We start from the raw sequence: 18821 nt of genomic DNA, 5'->3' as shown, positions 1-18821 counted from the left end.
TGGCCCGGCCTGGGAGATGAGCGGGCGGTTAAACAAAGTGGGAACAGTGACAAAGCACACCCTCTGGAGGGGACGCTTACTTTTTTTTTCTTAATGAAAACCTCATGACTTACCCCGTATAATAATAAAAACCACAAGTTTCATGTAATCTTTTAAGATCATTAATTCTTGTTCACCACTGTGGTCTAGCTGGCTGACATGTGTAATACTAACAATATGTCTCAGCATAAAAATATCTCTGCATTTGGCATTGATAATGGGATCATATATTGTTTTCTATAAGATGTGGTTGATGCTGAAATTGCTGCGGGCGCAAAACAATCCTTCAGGTTGAAATATTTGAGAAAATATTTTTATACATGACATTGCTGGCATCTTGGAAAAACTGAAATACATCCAAAAAAAAGTTGGACTTTGTTGGAGTCGGATAATATCGGGATATCTGTTAAAAAGTCATGATCGAACAACTCTAGTAAAGTACATCAGTATATCAAATTAATCCAGCGGTGGGTTGTGATGTCACTTAGTATGCACGTTAAACAAATTGCTCAATGTCATACTAATTCAAAAATTAGAAAGATTTATGTTTCATACTGTTACAAAGGAACAGCTTTTTTAAAAAATGTTGCGCGAAAACATCCAGATGATAAGTACAGCATTTACAGTAGTTGTTCTTCTCTTGTTGATTCTTATTTGATGAGAGCATCAAATAAAACACATAATGTTGTTTACTTTAACTCTTTAATATATTTAACTTCATACCAGAGATACAACATATCCAAGTATGCACTCATAATCTGTAATGTATCCTTAGGGGGAGAAGGAAAGAAGGCTTCTAGTAGGCTTTAAAGTATGTCAGGAGGCCAACAAACTCAATGTAGTTTTTGTGTGCTGTACATTACAAGAAAGATATCAGCATGCCTGAGGAAATTGTCCAGTTCTATTTTGTCAGTCTGAAGCAAAATAAGCATTTTTTTTTCAGGCCAACTGATTCAATAACTTGACTGAGAAGAGTCAAAGAAGACCTTCTAATTTTCATCTCTATGACTAGTATTCACCAGGGCTCCTGACTAACATTTTTTACTAGGAGCACAGTGGCCCCTAACTTAAATTTTTAGGGTGCACACTGTTTATCCACATGCAAAGTTTTCTCTAATTTTCACTGTTTAATCAATAAATACTTTCATAATAAATGTATAAAACTACAACCGTATGAACCTATATTTTATCCTCTATCAGTTTTGACATCAACCAGTATACTGCTTAGAAAGGGTTAACCTGGGAATTTTGTTATATTTCTGTCGCTGTCACCTGTCACTACAACCAATCAGCAGTGGATTTATTGATCGACAAATAACCTGCGAGGACACTCACCAACCCGGGAAATGACATCCACACTCCACTCTTTGACAACATGGAGGAGCGGATCATTTTAGTAGTGTGCGACCAGCACATACTTTATGATACCTCTCAGCATGATTTCCGGGACATAAATAAAACAAAAAACAGCAGTATTTGAAGTTGTTGGCGCTCAGAAAACAACGGAAATTTTGAAATGCCCTCCAAATTCATTGCTTATCAGAGCTGAGCAACGACGCACAAGAAGAGGGCGGTGCGCGTCGCTGCAGTCGCGTCGCGCCCCGTGTGTTGGCTTTCAGCTCAATGGCGATGACTTTTGGCGATGAGCCCCTGAGTCAGACTTATTCCCAATGTCGGCGTCCTTTGAAACAGGGGGCATTTGGGGTGGCAGGTTTGTTGGAAAGAAAGTGGTCACTTAGGCTAGGTTCATTATGCAGGTCTTAATGCACAATTACGATTTTTTGTCCTATTTGTTTTTTTGGCTTTTGTCCATTGAGCCTGTTCAAATATTATGCATGCGCTCTGATTCGCAGTTCGACATGGGCTGAGTAAACTGACCCGCATGCTCAGAGTCGACAGAAGCATCAAAACAAATAACTACGTACCAGTGGTGTTACCAGGATGCCAGGTGTGGGTGGGCATTAGTCTTACCTGGGGGGCAAAAAGAGCAACAAAAAAAAAAAAAAAAAAAAAGCTACAATGCTCAAGTAGGTCGAAATCCAGCGTAGGGCTACTGTACCTTAAAACATGTTTTGTTTTCTCCTTGAGATAACTTGTTTTGATTTGGTTTAAACAAATAAAAGTTGATTTGATTTTATTTGACTTGGAAGACATTCATAACTGAACAGTATGGACATGCAGGTGACAATGTTTTTTTTAGGGTTTATTATTATTATTATTATTTATTATTATTATTCTTTGTTCCTGCAGCCCGTTTGAGCTCAATTTGACCCCCTTAGAATGCTTCAAAATGCACCTAAATTGGCAGGCAAGTCAAGACAGGTGCAATCTTTGATACCGTGTAAAGACAAATTCCAAATACACTATGTAGCGCCCCCTAGCAGTCATTCTTTGTCCCACTGACGCTTTAAGCCCTACTTTGACCCCCTCAGAATGCTTCAAAACTCACCAAACTCAACAGCCAGGTGAACACTGGTGAAAACTTTGATAAAATATAAAAAACAAAAGCAAAAACAAAAATCAAAATATGTCCCCTAGGAACAAAACCAACATTTCATTTTTTTTTTTTTTTTTTTTTTTAAGGTAAAAGAGGAGGTAACAACGCAGGTAAAAGAGGAGGTAACAACGCAAAGGTTAAAACTTAAGAACACATCAGTACTATATGAATGGGATACCATACGCGGTGCCCAGACTGCCATTAGTACTACATCCAGTTTTCTTTGGGTAGGCAGAGCGTGTCCATGGGTGGGCACTGCCCCCTCCCCTGCTACACACCTTATGTGTGTGCTTCAGTCCCGACTCGGCCATGTAAGCAATACTGTAATATTCCTCATTTGTCACACAGTAAGAATCTGAGCATTAACATGCTTATCCTTTTCTTCATTTGATATTTTATGACAGTGGTCAAGCCCGCCTCCTGTGTAGTAAAAGCCAAGTTCAAGCTAGGCGCTAACACTAATAAACAGCTACATCTGTTGCTGCTCTCGCTCTTTGCTGACATAATTGCTGCATGAATTCCAATTTGGGAGACTTAACAGTTCAGTCCGCCGCCACATTCTGGAAAAAATGTTGCCCAGATTGGATTTAAACCACATACAAAAGTGGCCCAGATCGGATTTGAAATGGTCCACTTCTATACGACTTGTCCCATTCAGACCGCCAAGTTAACGCCTTACTCGAGTCGGAAGAAAACGAAAAAATGGAATTCGTGCATGAAGACCTGCAGTATTGACCTCGCCTTATTGTTTGCAAGTGCTGCCAAGCTTTCCAGCTACCCCAATTATAACCAGCACAACACATCTCCCAACTCCACCTTCTTTTCTTCTGTTGTATTTTCCCTTTTAAACCAGCTAATTACATTACCGCCAACTAGTGGATTAAGTGTGAAGGAGTTTGTTAGCGACAAAAAAACGCAATGCTCCTGGTCGCACATGTACGAGTAGATGAAAAAAAAAATTACTGACACCAACTCTTAATTTTAGTAGCAAAATGCGACTATTTGGTCGCAGTCTGGAGCCCCGCTCAGAGGGTATTATTGCTGTGGTAGTCAGTTAAAGAAAAATATATAATTATGATAAAACCACCTATTGACGGCAATAGATGTCCAATCCATTTTTTTACCTGGAGAGTAGTGGTGTTGGTGTTTTCCGATGATCGTTTTGTACTTGTCTAGTTTATTTCATTGGCCCTAAATAATCAAAAAGATCTCAAACCCTCAAAGGTCTTCACAAATACAGTTGACAAAAGTTAAACTAAAAAATGTTTAATGAATATAAACTACATATTTATTAGAATTAAATAAAAAAGCAATTCATGCAATTAAGGATTACATCTCTTGATCTATCACCAACGATAAACTCCCACTAAGTGGAAGCATTTCGCATTTGGAACCCAGTCAGTGGTTTTAATTTTTGATTGCTAACTAGCTAGCAAAATCAGCTGATGTAGAATGATAATAAGGGGAAATAAAATTTGGGGGGAAAGGTGGGTGTGAAGCAGAGTGGAGCGGGAAGGACAAGAATGGAAGGACAACAGGGTGGTCTTGTGGTTTTAGCGCAGACATTCCGGGATTCGTTTTTTCAGCTTCTCCCTGTCACCGGGAGATCATCCCATGTTGAGTTGTCTCTCTTTCAAGCGTGGGCGCCTCAGTCAGAGTTCACAGATTAGGAAAACAGAAGTCGCTGAGAGGCTTTATTTGGCTTGGGTGTATAGTGGAGGGCTCCGGGTAGGGGGGCGAGGATAGGAGCGGGACAGCTGAGACGCTTTGTATCCCAAGTGGGAGCCTTTCACGCTGGTTGGGTAGCCCCTTTCTAAGATGGGAAGCAAAGGGGGTTCTCGCTCGGGTGACAGTGAGAGGAGACCTGATGTGGTGTCCTGCTGTCCCTCAAGTCTGCTGTACAGTAATCCCTGGTGGGGTTATTAGCAGCCTTCCACAACCATTAAGGCTTTTTTAATACGGCTGACAATGTTAAGAGCAATGGTGGATGAGATGAGTGCAGGGCAACAAGTGAGTGACATGAGTGATATTCCAAACTGGTACACTGACTTACAAGTATCACAACTTGTGTTATTGAAAAATAGCAACAACAACAAAAAAAAGTTTTTTTCAGTAAGCATCTGAAGAAAAAAACAATGCAAACCAAATTTGTAAAAAGTCAATAGTTGTGGCTTACTGTAACAGATAATCAAAAAGCCAAAGAAAAAGCAAAATAAATGTAGAGCTAATGCTTAGATCATCTACCTCATTAGTACACATTGCAGTTGTTTTCCCGAGGAAATGCCATTATAATTGATAAACCTCTATGATTGCCTGATAATATTACATTGGAATTATATCCTTTTAAATAATTCATTCATGCATTAACAACATCTGAGTCGCTTATCCTAGCGAGGGTTTTTGTGTGTGTGTGTGTGTGTGTGTGTTTAATGTATTTATTCAGATTTAGCATTGAGAAGAGATACATATGTTTTTGGTTTTTTTTCCCCCAAAGTATACCTAAAAAAAAATTTGTGTGTGTATATATATATACAGTACATCCCTGAAAGACAACATGGAGGCACTGATCATGACAGCACAAGAACAGGCCCTTAACACAAGAGCAATAGAGGCTGGGGTCTATCACACCAGACAGGACCCCAGGTGCAGGCTATGCAAAGAGGCCGCTGAGACAGTCCAGCACATCACAGCAGGATGTAAGATGCTAGTAGGCAAGGCATACATGGAACGACATAACCAGGTAGCAGGCATAGTGTATAGGAACATCTGTGCCGAGTACGGACTGGAGACCCCAGAGTCAAGGTGGGCGACACCTCCGAAGGTGGTCGAGACCAACCGAGCCAAGATCCTGTGGGACTTCTAGATCCAGATAGACAAACTGGTGATGGCCAACCAGCCTGACATAGTGGTGGTGGATAAACATCAGAAGACAGCAGTAGTGATAGATGTAGCAATCCCGAGCGATAGCAACATCAGGAAAAAAGAACATGAAAAGCTGGAGAAATATCAAGGGTTGAAGGAAGAGTTGGAGAAAATGTGGGGAGTGAAGGCAAGAGTGGTGCCAGTAGTGATCGGGACACTAGGGGCAGTAACCCCCAAGCTGGGTGCATGGCTCCAACAGATACCAGGAACAACGTCCGACTTCTCCATTCAGAAGAACCCAATCCTAGGGACAGCTAAGATCTTGTGCAGGACCCTCAAGCTCCCAGGCCTCTGGTAGAGGACCCGAGCTTGAAAGGAGAGACCATACCGCCTGGGTGGGCGAGACGACGATTTATTTTATATATAAATATATGTATATATATATATAGAGAGAGAGAGAGAGAGAGAGAGAGAGAGAGAGAAAGAGAGAGAGAGAGAGAGAGAGAGAGAGAGAGAGAGATACATACATATACATACATATATACATATTCATAAATGGTTTATAAGCACTTCAAATGTAAAATCAACTCAAATACTCAAATTATTATATTATTTTTTTTAGAGAACAATGTAAAAATAATGCATGTCTTTATTAAATGCTCATTGAATGAGTCCACTTAAATCTGCTCACGCTGTTAACTTACATACACACAATGAGTTGCCACAGCCAGAGGTGGATAAAGTAGCCAAAGATTATACACAAGTAAGAGTAGCGTTACTTTAAAATAATATTACTCAAGTAAAACTAAAGTGGAGGAGTTCAAGTATCTTGGGGTCTTGTTCACGAGTGAGGGTAGGAGGGAGCGGGAGATCGACAGGCGGATCGGTGCAGCGTCTGCAGTGATGTGGACTCTGCACCGATCCGTAGTGGAGAAGAAGGAGCAGTGCTGAAAGCCGAAGCTGTCAATTTACCAGTTGATCTACATCCCTACCCTCACCTATGGACACGAGCTGTGGGTCGTGACTGAAAGAACAAGATCCCGCATACAAGCGGCCGAAATGAGTTTCCTCCACAGGGTTTCCGGGCTCTTCCTTAGAGATACGGTGAGAAGCTCAGTCATCTGGGAGGGACTCGGTGTCGAGCTGCTACTCCACCGCTTTGAGAGGTGGCTCGGGAATCTGGTTCGGATGCCTCCTGGACGCCTCCCTGGAGAGGTGTTCCAGGCATGTCCCACCGGTGGGAGGCCGCGGGGTCCACCCAGGACACGTTGGAGAGACCGTGCCTCTCGACTGGCCTGGGAGCGCCTTAGGATCCCGCCGGAGGAGCTGGTTGAAGTGGCTTGGGAGAGGGAAGTTTGGGCTGCCCTGCTAAAGCTGCTGCCCCTGCAACCCGATCCCGGATTAAGCGGCAGATGATGGATGGATGGATGGATGGATGGATGGATGGATGGATGGATGGATGGATGGATGGATGGATGGATGGATGGATGGATGGATGGATGGATGGATGGATGGATGGATGGATGGATGGATGGAAGTAAAAGTAGTTACTAAAAAAAAGTACTCAAGTACAAAAGTAACCAGTGAAAAGAATACTCAAGTAATGAGTAACATTGTGAGTAACTGCTTACATTTTTGTTCAATTTTTTTTTCCAAATGGTATTTTTCCTCTCTCTCAGCACAAGCTTATCTGTATGAACTGTTGTTACGATGATATTGTACAATAACCCATTACATAACCACATTAAACCAAAGAAATAAAAATAATAATAATAATAATTGAATTCCAGTGAGAGGGGGAAAAAAATGAAAGAAATGAAGCATTATTCGTCCGAAGAGCACAAGTACCCTCTAGTGGAGAAAATAGTTCCTAGTTTGAATAGTGAATAGGTACTATTATGAAATTAAAAGGATCATATCTCTGGTTTTCCGTGGTCAATCAGTGCCAAATAAAAACTAGGAGAGGTTTAAAACCGCACTTTTGAGTCATGTTGAGGGCAGCGCTCTATGTCAAATACTCCCTTTTTTATAGTGCTTTAAAGACACCACGTGATTGAACAGGCTGGCATGATCATAGAACGGCAAGCTTGCATCTGATTAGTGTAATGAGTCATTTGTTTATTGTTGCGGCATCTCATTGGTGAAATTGGTAGAGCTCCTCTTGGCATCGCTGGCAAAATAAATAAATAAATCCAGTATGTAGAATAAAGAGGAAAAATGTAACGACTTTTGTGTAGCTCAAAATAGCGGAGTAGCGTTTTTTTTGTCCACAAATCTACTCAAGTAAAATGTATGGCTTTGTAAAATTACTCTTAGAGGTACATTTTGCTCAAAAAGTTACTTAACTAAGTGTAACGTAGTACAGGTAACGAGTTACTACCCACCTCTGGTCACTACTGCTAGTGTTTAACGAGCTAAATGACTTGGCACCTTTGAAGGTAGCGCTCCCAAGCTTCTCTGGCATGACTGAACGTTCAACGCCTGTCAATCATCGTTAACTTTAACAACTCCAGCTGTCTGCTGAGCAAGAAAAGAAGCAGGAGGGCGAGTGAGAGGCTGTACGTGATCGGATCGGGACATCTCTATAAAATACTGTATTTATTTCTTTTTAATTGGAAAAAAAATCCGCGATGGATTAAGGGCGCGAAGTTTGAAGCGCAAAGTAGCGAGGGATCACTGTATCTTAATATTTTAAAAAGTTATGACTTTTATCTGCATGCATTTTATGTATTTTGGCTATAAACATGAGATGAATGCATATAAATTTGCTTTTGCAGGTCACGCAGAGAGACGAGGTAGGACAGCTATCGCCCATGAGTTGAGCCTTGAGTTTGACACCGGTGCCTTAGATTCATAAGCCGCTGTTGGATCATATGACAAATTTGGCAGTTTTGTGAGAAAAACCTCCTTTTTCCTTAATATTTTAGTTTACCGGTAGTTCTGAAATTAATTTGGTTCGATTTTACAGGTTGCGCCTTATTTCACCATTAATTGGGGTCTAGGATAAGGCAAGAAACAGAGTAGCACAAATAAACCTAACCATATGACTCAACATGACTGACAGGCCCCAGGTAAGAGAGGTCAGATATCAGTGGTCTTCTTGATGACGGCCATCTCCACAGTGATGACGACAATACTCATGTTTGTGGGAGTTTGTGTGTGCAAGAGGGAGAAAGAGAGAGCGAGATGAGACAGCTAGAAAGGTGGAGCAAGTAGGGAGAATTGTGTTGAGGGCAGGAGGCGGGTGTCTTCTTTCCCAGCTAAGGGCGTCATTAGTTGAGGGATCACTGACAAATGTTTAAACCCTGCTCTTGTCTACTCTGGGATGAAGCGAGGAGGTAGTCTGGAGCCCTCATCAGGAAGATTTATTTTTTAGTTGAGCCTAAATATGGTCAGGCACATCAAAATTATAATGATAAAAGCAAAAAAACGCAATATTAGTGAAAGTAGCTAAATAAAAATATTGCTAACTACCGTATTGGCCCGAATATAAGATGGTGTTTTTTGCATTGAAATAAGACTGAAAAAGTTGCGTTCGTCTTATATTCGCGGTCTAGACATTATACCCATTCACGACGCTAGATGGCGCCAGATATCATTGAAGCGATGTTCTGTCATGACAGATCTCAGCTACTCTCAAGTTTAACCAGTTTGCATTATTATATTGCAGTGTTTTTCCTTATTCAGATTTGTTTCAAGACTACAGTTACAGTTAGACTTCACTTTGATGGTTAATGCAGTAATTGCAATATTGTTATTTTATCACAATAGATTGGTTTATTTACATTTCAAAAACCAGAAGCCATTCATTTACGAATGTGATTGCACTTTAGTTTACATATTTAAATGTACAGATTTTAAGATTTGAATGAGGCAAAATAACATGCTTTTTCTCTCAAATATGTTGTTATAATCATTTTTCAGATGTACTGTAATTATTTTCTGTATAAAAGCTAATTTGGAGTTCAAAAAGTATTTTTTCAAACTTGAGTCTTGAAAAAGAGGGGGTCGTTTTGTAATCAGGGCCGTCTTATATTCCTGCCAATACGGTAATAAAATTTAGATCTTGTGTGGTAAGTGGCTTATGTGTGACTGAGTAAGATTGGATGACTTTATTCAGCTTGACTTCTTCTATTTTTGCAAGACTTTAAACTTGAATCTTAAAACTTTGTTTGGTCTTTAAAATGTGTGACTCCATCCCATCCCTGCCTATTCTTATCATTTCATCTAAGAAAATGACACTGAACCTGAACGCCCCGCACAACAATGTATCAGGTTCTGGCCTAGACTCCGAGCAGAGTTCTCAAGATCAACATAATCCTATCCAGCACCAGACACAAGGAGAGAAGGTTCAAGGTGTATATTGAGGTCAAGGTAGTTCTCACAACCTATGAAAAAAACACAGACAAAAAAAATTGCTGATAGCCAAGCTACAGTGTATTTTTCCTGTCGTCGAGGGTGAGGTCAGTGTTTTGGTGAGAAAATGGGAGGGAGCAGAGGGAAAAACATGAGAAGAGGGAAAAGTGTCAGGCATTAACTGAGCCGCCAGACTGAAGGGTTAAATAGGGTTGATTGACCGGAACTATATAAAACAGTGGGGCACAAGGAGACATTATTATATTGTTTTAAACATATTTTCTACAAAAATTCGGCAAGGTAAGAAACATGAATTCACTTTAGGATGTGTAATAATCTAACGTACAAGTAACAACATCCTAATTTTTTTTTTAGGTCTCACACTGACTTGTTATACAAATAAAACTAGTAAAATCATAATCATAACACTCTTGCAGACAAGCCAGAACATCTTTTGTGTTCAGTATCTTAGTAATACAAGAGTAGTTCTTTTTGAAAGTCAAAATTGATTGGACGTCTAGCCCTGTCAATGGCAGCTGATGTGTTGACTGCCATTGACGACAGACGTCCAATTCACCTAAACTGGGAAGATTGCCTATGAATGCTTATGTCTCAGTGCCACTGATGTCAAGCGCCGTCAATGTCTGCCAATTATTTCAGTATCATTGGCTGACGTGTGCCAATTAAGGGTTAACCCTTAAAGCAACACTAGGTAACTTTTCAACCTTTAAAAAATATTTTCATAACATTTGTGATAATATGTTGACTGACAACTAGTTGAATGACACCTTTTTTATGTCTTGAAGGGGTCTGTATCGCTTTTACCGGCACTAATTAACTTTGAGGAGGGTCGCAGGAATCCTACACCACACAAAAAAAAAAAAAAATACAAATGTGCTGACTGCTTTACGGCATACGTCGTTTCCCCCTTCCCCCTTCATTATAAAGACAGAAGTAGATGCGAACGCTATCGCGTGAATTCTGCAAAGATGGCAGAGCAACAAAAGAGACAAAAAGTTTTGTCTAAGGAGGAAAAAAATGAAGGCTACCAGGATGTAGGGAATAAACATTAGCACTGCTTTCACTCGCTGGCGTGACGCCCCCTCTCAACCGAACTCGTCCGCGCTGACGAGTTTGGGTGGGGTGGAGGGGGCTAGGCACACGAAGCCACACAGTTGCTAACTGTCATATGCTATTATTTAGCCACAACTGGATTCATTACCTTATTACTATTCATCCTTCACATAGCCGCTGGAAACAGAAATGTTGTTTAATCCATCTGCAGGTGACCAGGAGATTGATATTTGATTGACTGATGATTTTACGACACCGTGCGGGTGTGCGCTGGTCCTAATGGGAAACTCAGCGTCACCGGCGTCGCTAAAGTCAACCAAAACTGAAAAGTTACCAAGTGTTGCTTTAATGTGTTAACACAGAGGTGGCCATCACAACGCTAGTGTGGATAGCTTGCGGCATCAAAAAAAGGAAAAAATAATAATAATAAAAAAATAAAAAATAAATTAAAAAAAAAAAAAAATATATATATATATATATATATATATATGTGTGTGTGTGTGTGTATTTATATACTTTTTTTCATAATTATTTACCCTTTTATATGTGTTGTTTTTAATTTTTCATTGTTTGGATCGATTATTACACTATTTTTTTCACTGTGATGTAATTTGTTTAAAAGTTTAAAATATGCGAGTGAATAATTCTTTCAAGTCTTTTTTGTAAACTAAATATTAGACATCAATTATTGATTCTATGCTAAAAATGACATTTTGAATGATAAATAGTATAATGACTTGGCTTCTTTGGCTTCTTCTTTCTATGGTTGGGTTGAAACAAAAGTGGTTGTACCGTGTCTGTAAACATGGGTCTTCAGGGTAAAACGGACAAATTAAAAATGTCATATGGCGGAAAACACAGACAAGGCTGAAAAAGCTGTTTCTGCTCTTGCACCCCTCTTCAAAATAATCTGCTGTATTTTAAGACAAAAGAAGTGTTGTGTTTGATAGAACAATATGTCTATTTGCTGCCATAGCAGTTTCATGGCGCATTAAGCCCGTGAACTGTTTTAATTTGTCCGTTTTAGGTAAGTATTTATATTTTTCTAAATGTCTATCATTTTTAGCTTAGAGTCACTAATTGATGTCTAATATTTAGTTTAAAATAATGACTTTATTAAATTATTCACTCGCATATTTTAAACTTTTAAACAAATTATCTCACAATGAAAAAAATAGTGTCTGTTAATAAGTCACGGATATCTACCTCATGAGTATCGCTTGTATTTTTTTTTTTTTGTTACTGTCGCATTTTCCCCAATATTTTAGATGATAAATAATCAATCCAAACAAAGAAAAATTGGAGAAAAAAAAGAAACGTTTAAAAGGGTAAGTATTTGAAAAAGAAAATCTCGACCACTCCTTGATGTCTGGGATTTCTGCATTATAACCATTGTTATATTACCGTGTTTCACCCATAAAATCCCCATGGCTGTGGCCATTCACAGCTGTGTCTTGACACTCGATGAGACATGCTACACAGAGTTTTCGGATTGAAACAAAGTAAGTACCATATTTTTCGGACTATAAGTCGCAGTTTTTTTAATAGTTTGGCTGGGGGTGCGATTTATACTCAGGAGCGACTTATGTGTGAATGTATTAACACATTATGATATCATTTCACATGTTATTTTGGTGTTTTGGAATGACACTGATGGTTTGGTAAACTTTTTAGCATGTTCTTTATGCTATAGTTATCTGAATAACTTAATAGCTATGGCCACGTTCGCGTTCTGCCTTTGGCAATGTGTGTTCAATTGTATTATTGACTTTTTTATATTGAAATGCATGCTTTAGTTTGTGGCGCTTTCACGCCCACGTGGGGGCGCACTCGCACTTGTTTACGTGAAGAAGACCACTCACACGCCAGAAGAAGACAGACGCAGCTTGAGTGAGTGCGTGAGTTAGCGAGAGAGAAACACAGCTGCGAACCTACGTTCATTGTTTATGCTTGTAAAATATCTCTACAGAGGCAACGCCTGTGTGTATCATCTTTTCTGTTGTTGTGTCTTTTCCACCAGCGATCGGACACTTAAAGCCAGTTGTGTGGTTGTTTGAACGATGTGCTAATGCTAGCGAACGCATGCTAACTGTCTGTGTCATTGTAACAGCACCTAATTATCATTTATTTACGTTGATGGGAACCTGTTTGGTATCGAGGATGAAATTGATTCTGCAAATTATACGGACTTAAAGCATCGTTATTTGGGAGTTTAGCTCGCTGTATAGCCAGGACCGAGCCGTAGCGTCCTGGTGAGGACAGTATATTCGCATTTTGTTGTTCATGCACTGTACACTTATTCAGCATGTTGTTTTCTATTGTATTTTTATTAGGGCTGTCAAACGATAAAAATTTTTAATCAAGTTAGTTATAGCTTAAAAATTAATTAATCGTAATTAATCGCAATTAATCGCAATTCAAACCATCTATAAAATATGCCATATTTTTCTGTAAATTATTGTTGGAATGGAAAGATAAGACACAAGATGGATATATACTGTACATTCAACATACGGTACAGAAGGACTGTATTTGTTTATCATAACAATAAATCAACAAGATGGCATTAACATTATTAACATTCTGTTAAAGCGATCCATGGATAGAAAGACTTGTAGTTCATAAAAGAAAAATGTTAGTAAAAGTTATAGAAATTTTACATTAAAACCCCTCTTAATGTTTTGTTTTAATAAAATTTGTAAAATTTTCAATCAAAAAATAAACTAGTAACCCGCCATTGTTGATGTCAATAATTACTTACACAATGCTCATGGGTGCTGAAGCCTATAAAATCAGTCGCACCCAAGCGGCAGCAGAGGGCGGCAAAACTCCATAAAACACAACAAGTGAGCGTTTCACTGTACTGTCATTTAAATCTGTCTGAGCGGGTTATCTGCATTAATTGCGTCAAATATTTTAACATGATTAATCAAAAAAATTAAGTAACGCCCGTTAACGCGATAATTTTGACAGCCCTAATTTTTATATTAAATTGCCTTTCAAGATAACAGATCTGTTCTATGTGTTGGATTTTATCAAGTAAATGTCCCCCACAATGCGACTTATACTCAGGTGCGACTTATATATGTTTTTTTTCTCTTCGTTGGGCATTTTATGGCTGGTGCGACTTATACTCAGGTGCGACTTGTAGTCCGAAAAATATGGTACGTGATAATATGTTGTTAAAATCATGGTGTCTTTAATTATGCTCTCATGCTCTCACCTGTTTATTCACTGCTAGCCCTCACAGTTTAAATGGATTAAACGTCTGCTAGTGACAAGCAAATTTTAATTCACAGCAGAAGGATATCATCGTCAATGGCACTGATAGAGTAAATAGGTTTTGCAGAGGAAAAAAAAAAAAAATTTTATACCATGCACTCCCATCTGCATCCAGATATTGTTTCAACCATATACTGCGAATTTTGAGACATATTTAATATAGAACTGGTTGGTATGTCTGGTAGGTGTACGGAAGTGAGTCTCTTTGGTGGCCTAAAATGTTTTATGAATTCATGTAACCCATAAGGTTTAGGCATTTGTGCCAAAAACATAAAAAGAGGAAAGAAAACACATGATCATTTCTCAGTGGTGCTTAATGTATTCTCTTTTAAGTGTGTGGGAAATTTGGGAGCAGTAAGGTTGGCTGCTGGTCAAGTTAGGTGTTCGTGGCTCCGAGAGGAAGTGGTTTGTTGAGAAGCAGAGGAGGATTTAAAGAAAAGGAGAGGTGGGCATGCTTTTTTTTCAAAAGATCTACTTATATCTATGCTTTTCCCCCCCTTATATTGCTCAAGAGGAAAATGTAGCCCACAGCCAATAGAAATTATCCACTTTGAGCTCACAAAAAATAGTTTATCAAGTGCTTGGAATTCTTGGATGGTTACGTGGCTATCGTTAAACATTGGAAGCACATTTTGTCAAGGATGCTCAAGCATCTACTCTTAGTCCAGGGTTTCTCAAACTTTTGGGGTTTTATTCAAGGAATCTTAATATCAATGAACTTTCATTTGTGCCTTGAAGTGCTATGGGAATTAAAAAGTTATTGACAGTCCATAGTTTTGGTTGACCCAAGCATTAAATATGTGTGCATTGAATTGAAAAAGGTAGTTGGTGTGTACAGGCACTCAAACCACGGACCACACACCCACACACCCACACAAACACACACACCTGGAGGAAATGTATGGCCGACACATGCATGCAGGCCAAGCGGGACGCGGGGAGCAGGCAGGATGAAGCATGCCGATATTTGCCCTTGTGTCGTTCTCCCGCTGCCAGACGCGTCTTGAGTGTCACGCCGACGGACGACAGGTATTTTAACACTTGAGGTGAGCGCGCACACATGTAATTTGTCAAAGAGAAAATAAAAGCAACACAGCCACAGACGTCGAGACCGCACTTTCACCTCTAAATTACAAGAGAATGAGTGAGTGAGTGTGTGTAATGTCAGTAGACTAACACTCCAACTCATTCCACTGCAATCTACTTATTAAATGTCTCTTGGTCTTGGGATTTAAAAGGAATGAACAAATATTGTATACTAGATCGACTTATGCAATTATGGAATTCATCAGTTCAAAAAACTTTCATTACTTGCATTAATCATGATGATTTGGACAAGGACATGCCTTCACTTTTGTCTGAAAACTACATCAATGAAAGACAAATCCATCATAGGGTGTAGACGTCATTGCTCAAAGTCTCTTTCTAGTTTTACTAATTATTGTCTTAAGGGCAACACATGGCTCAAGTCTGACTAAAGTTAAGGGTGTTTGTGGTTTTCTCATAACCATATTGGTTAATTCTCAGTGGTGTGAAAATAAACATGAGAATTTATTGTGACTCTAATTCTTATTGTATGAGTCCAGATCAAACTTTTTCAAGCTACAAGTTCAAATGTTTATTTCTGTATTAGATACCACATAAGTAAAAAACAGACTTCTTGAATGACTGAAAAAAATGTAGCCTAATAAGAAAAAACATATGCTTAAACTGCATGTTCCCCATCCCAATGCGACCACCCTTGCTGGTTTATTAATACCCTCAACACACACATAACGACACAGTGACCAAAATCTGCAGAGTGTTGCCTAGGATTAGCTGGCACACATCATGTGGCGGCAGCTCTTCCTGGCTCTACCTTGTTAGTGATGGATACCCAGCAAAACAATTCAAAAACTAAATCATTGCCAAAAAACATACGCTTGCATTTGATATTTTGCGTTTAAATGTTGTTCATATCCTCAAATCGATTCTGATTCCAAGACTCGCCTTAGGTGGACTGATTCCAATCATGAGTGGTGAGAAGTAGGTCAAGTGGCTGACACTGTTTCAAGGGGCAATAGGGGCATACTTTAAGGCCATTGAAGCAGTTAAGATAAGAACGCCGGACCGGACTGTCGCTTTCAGCTCTGGACTTGTTTGCAAGCAGTGAGCTTTGAGGGGGCGGGGCTCATCATGTCAGGGGTTTGATATTACGCTTTAGTCGCCTAAGGCGGCACATAACACTCAAAACAGTCTGAAATGGGGGTACACTAGAGCAAATTCACACAAATGTACCCCACAGGGCTGTTTGTCTGACTTTTTACAGTTAACAACAAGTTAAATTTCTTGAGTTACAAAAATTTCAAGGATAGAAAAGCTATTTTGTTGTATTTGCACTACCAACTATTATTTTGCTTTTTAAATTTGTCTTTTTTTTTTTATTTTTTAACCTCAACAATACTATCTAACGATGGCACCTACAGTAAGAGTGCATCTACAACTAATATTACTCAAAAGGCTCATAATAGGACTTCAGGGTAAAAAAAATGGACTCGTTTTATGTACTTGAGCTGTAGTAGCCTAATGCAAAATAAAAAAGAAATACATAAATAAAACGCAAAGATAAAATGATGGCAGAAATTAAATGATAATACCAATTTTCCTGTAAAATCTGGATTTAAATAGAATTATCTTGTTTGGTATTTTGGCTCCTGTTCTGTCCCTAATTCAGGGGTCAACAACCCAAAAATGATGAAAGAACCATACTGGAGTAAAAAACAAAAAACAAATATGTCTGGAGCCACAAGAAAATGAAAGACCCATATAGTCCCTATAATGAAGGCAATGCATTCTGTATGTATCTATTGTATATTACCTATACTAGTATTAGCCTAGTATCAAAATGACTAAGTTGGCTACAAATACATAATGAGCCTTCATGATAACCATAATTTCCACACTATAAGGCAGACCTGAAAGCCTCACCAAAAGCTGACAGTGCGCCTTATATTCCGATTTGCCTTATACAGTATGTATGGATCAATATTGGTTAATCTTGGCATGACATTCCCTTTAGCTCAGCTCCATCTTGTGGATGCATAACGCAACGCCAACCACTACTACGGCTACTACTACTGCACCTTATAATGCGATGCACAATACATGAAAACGGTTTTATTTCATTGAAGGTGCACTTTATACTCCAATGCACCTTATAGTGCGGAAAATACATTAAATGTGTATTTTTCCTGCAGTTTAACTTCACTACAATATTAAAGAAATAGAAGAACGCATGTGTTGCGTTTGTCCTCATACAGACACCATGTTAAGACAAAAAAATATATTTCCCTGCCCCATCTTTTGTCACTTCAAAACATATTTGAAAACGCTCCAGGTGGCCATTAGGGCAGCACTAAAGAGCCCCATGTGGCTCTAGAGCCGCGGGTTACTGACCCCCACCCGAATTCAATCTCTTAAAAGAAAGAAAAAAAAAACACTGAATACAAATATTTGAGAAAAAACATTAGTTGAACGAAACATTTTAAGTGAAATTGACTTAGAATTAAGATCACTCAACTGAAAATATGCACATATTTAGTATTTTTCAAGTTAAACTTAGTTTTCTAGAGTGGGTAAAAGAATAGTCTCTTGTTTTTATCTTTACAGTGCAATTCTTATGGACACCATGTTTTCAGGTGTAAGAGAGTGCGAGCTAGGAAAATATTGGAAGTGACACACGCATGTTGAAGGAAGAAGGCAGCCGAGAGGCGCACTGCTAGCTTTGGCATGCACCCTTGGCTCGGAATCGCCCCTTAAGCTTCCATCTCCTCCGCACAGCGCATATACTCACTTCTCTCTGCTGCTTTCCTTCCAACTGCTGAGAGTGACACCTGTCTGTGAATGTGCGCGCGTACACACCAGCTCAGCCTATAATAAGGTAATGACAGCCACTGGCTTCATTTGACACTAATGGCAGGTTCATGTAACCTGTCATTGTGCACTACACACTTGCTGAAATAATAATCAGATCCAACTTACCAGGGAAGCTGTATTGGAACCGTTCCACAAATTAGCCTTAGGGGTGTCCTAGAGTGGAAAAAACTGTCCTTAAATCTCTCCCACGCGCGACTTTCTTGACTTTCCTTTAAAACATTAAAAGGAAAGGCACGCCACAGAGTCCCAAGTGAAAATGTGGACTACCTCTCCCTCTCTCTCAGGCGCGCCTCGACCCAACTGAGAAGCGAGCAGTCGTCCATATGTTGTAAAGCAAGACCGGGGTAGGCAACTCCCCATTCAAATCAAACACACATTTTCCCCAAGCATGTGTGGGGGAGAGGAGGAGGCGACGTGTGCGTGTGTGTATGCGCGCACAGAGGGCAACCAAATATTCTAATGACACTACATGCGTTTTGGCCGTGTGCATTTTAAATGCGCAGGAATTAAAGTGCTGCTAAAAAGCCACAATTAAACAAAAAAAAAAATCAGCCCAAACCAAAACTATTACTTGAATCAGTGTCCTCTAACCCCTCTGGGCTTCCCTATGACACCACACAACTGCTTTCACTTTTTACAACACATACCACGCAACTTTTACGCACTCGTTGTTACAGTGCTGCCAAATTGGTATCGGGATTAGAATTTAACATTGAACCTGTTGATGGAATGGGGGTGCACCAAATTGTGGCTAAAACTATAATAAATAGAACTAGAAAATGCAATTCATTGAGAA

At 39.3% G+C, this 18821-nt stretch overlaps 1 protein-coding gene across 1 annotated transcript in view; it reads right to left on the bottom strand.

Annotated features, from left to right (window-relative positions):
• ntn2 (netrin 2) overlaps positions 1 to 18323 on the bottom strand; it is a 105182-nt gene extending 86859 nt beyond the window's left edge. Inside the window, exon 1 of the mRNA XM_057826937.1 lies at positions 18131 to 18323. The gene's annotated coding sequence lies outside the window, so the exon portion shown is untranslated. The remainder of the gene's footprint in view (positions 1 to 18130) is intronic.
• Positions 18324 to 18821: the final 498 nt, after the last annotated feature.

Source organism: Corythoichthys intestinalis, chromosome 21 (genome assembly GCF_030265065.1).
Source record: "Corythoichthys intestinalis isolate RoL2023-P3 chromosome 21, ASM3026506v1, whole genome shotgun sequence".
Lineage (NCBI taxonomy): Eukaryota > Metazoa > Chordata > Actinopteri > Syngnathiformes > Syngnathidae > Corythoichthys > Corythoichthys intestinalis.
Note: the sequence above shows the minus strand (reverse complement) of the source record. Positions and strands in the feature narration are given on the sequence as shown.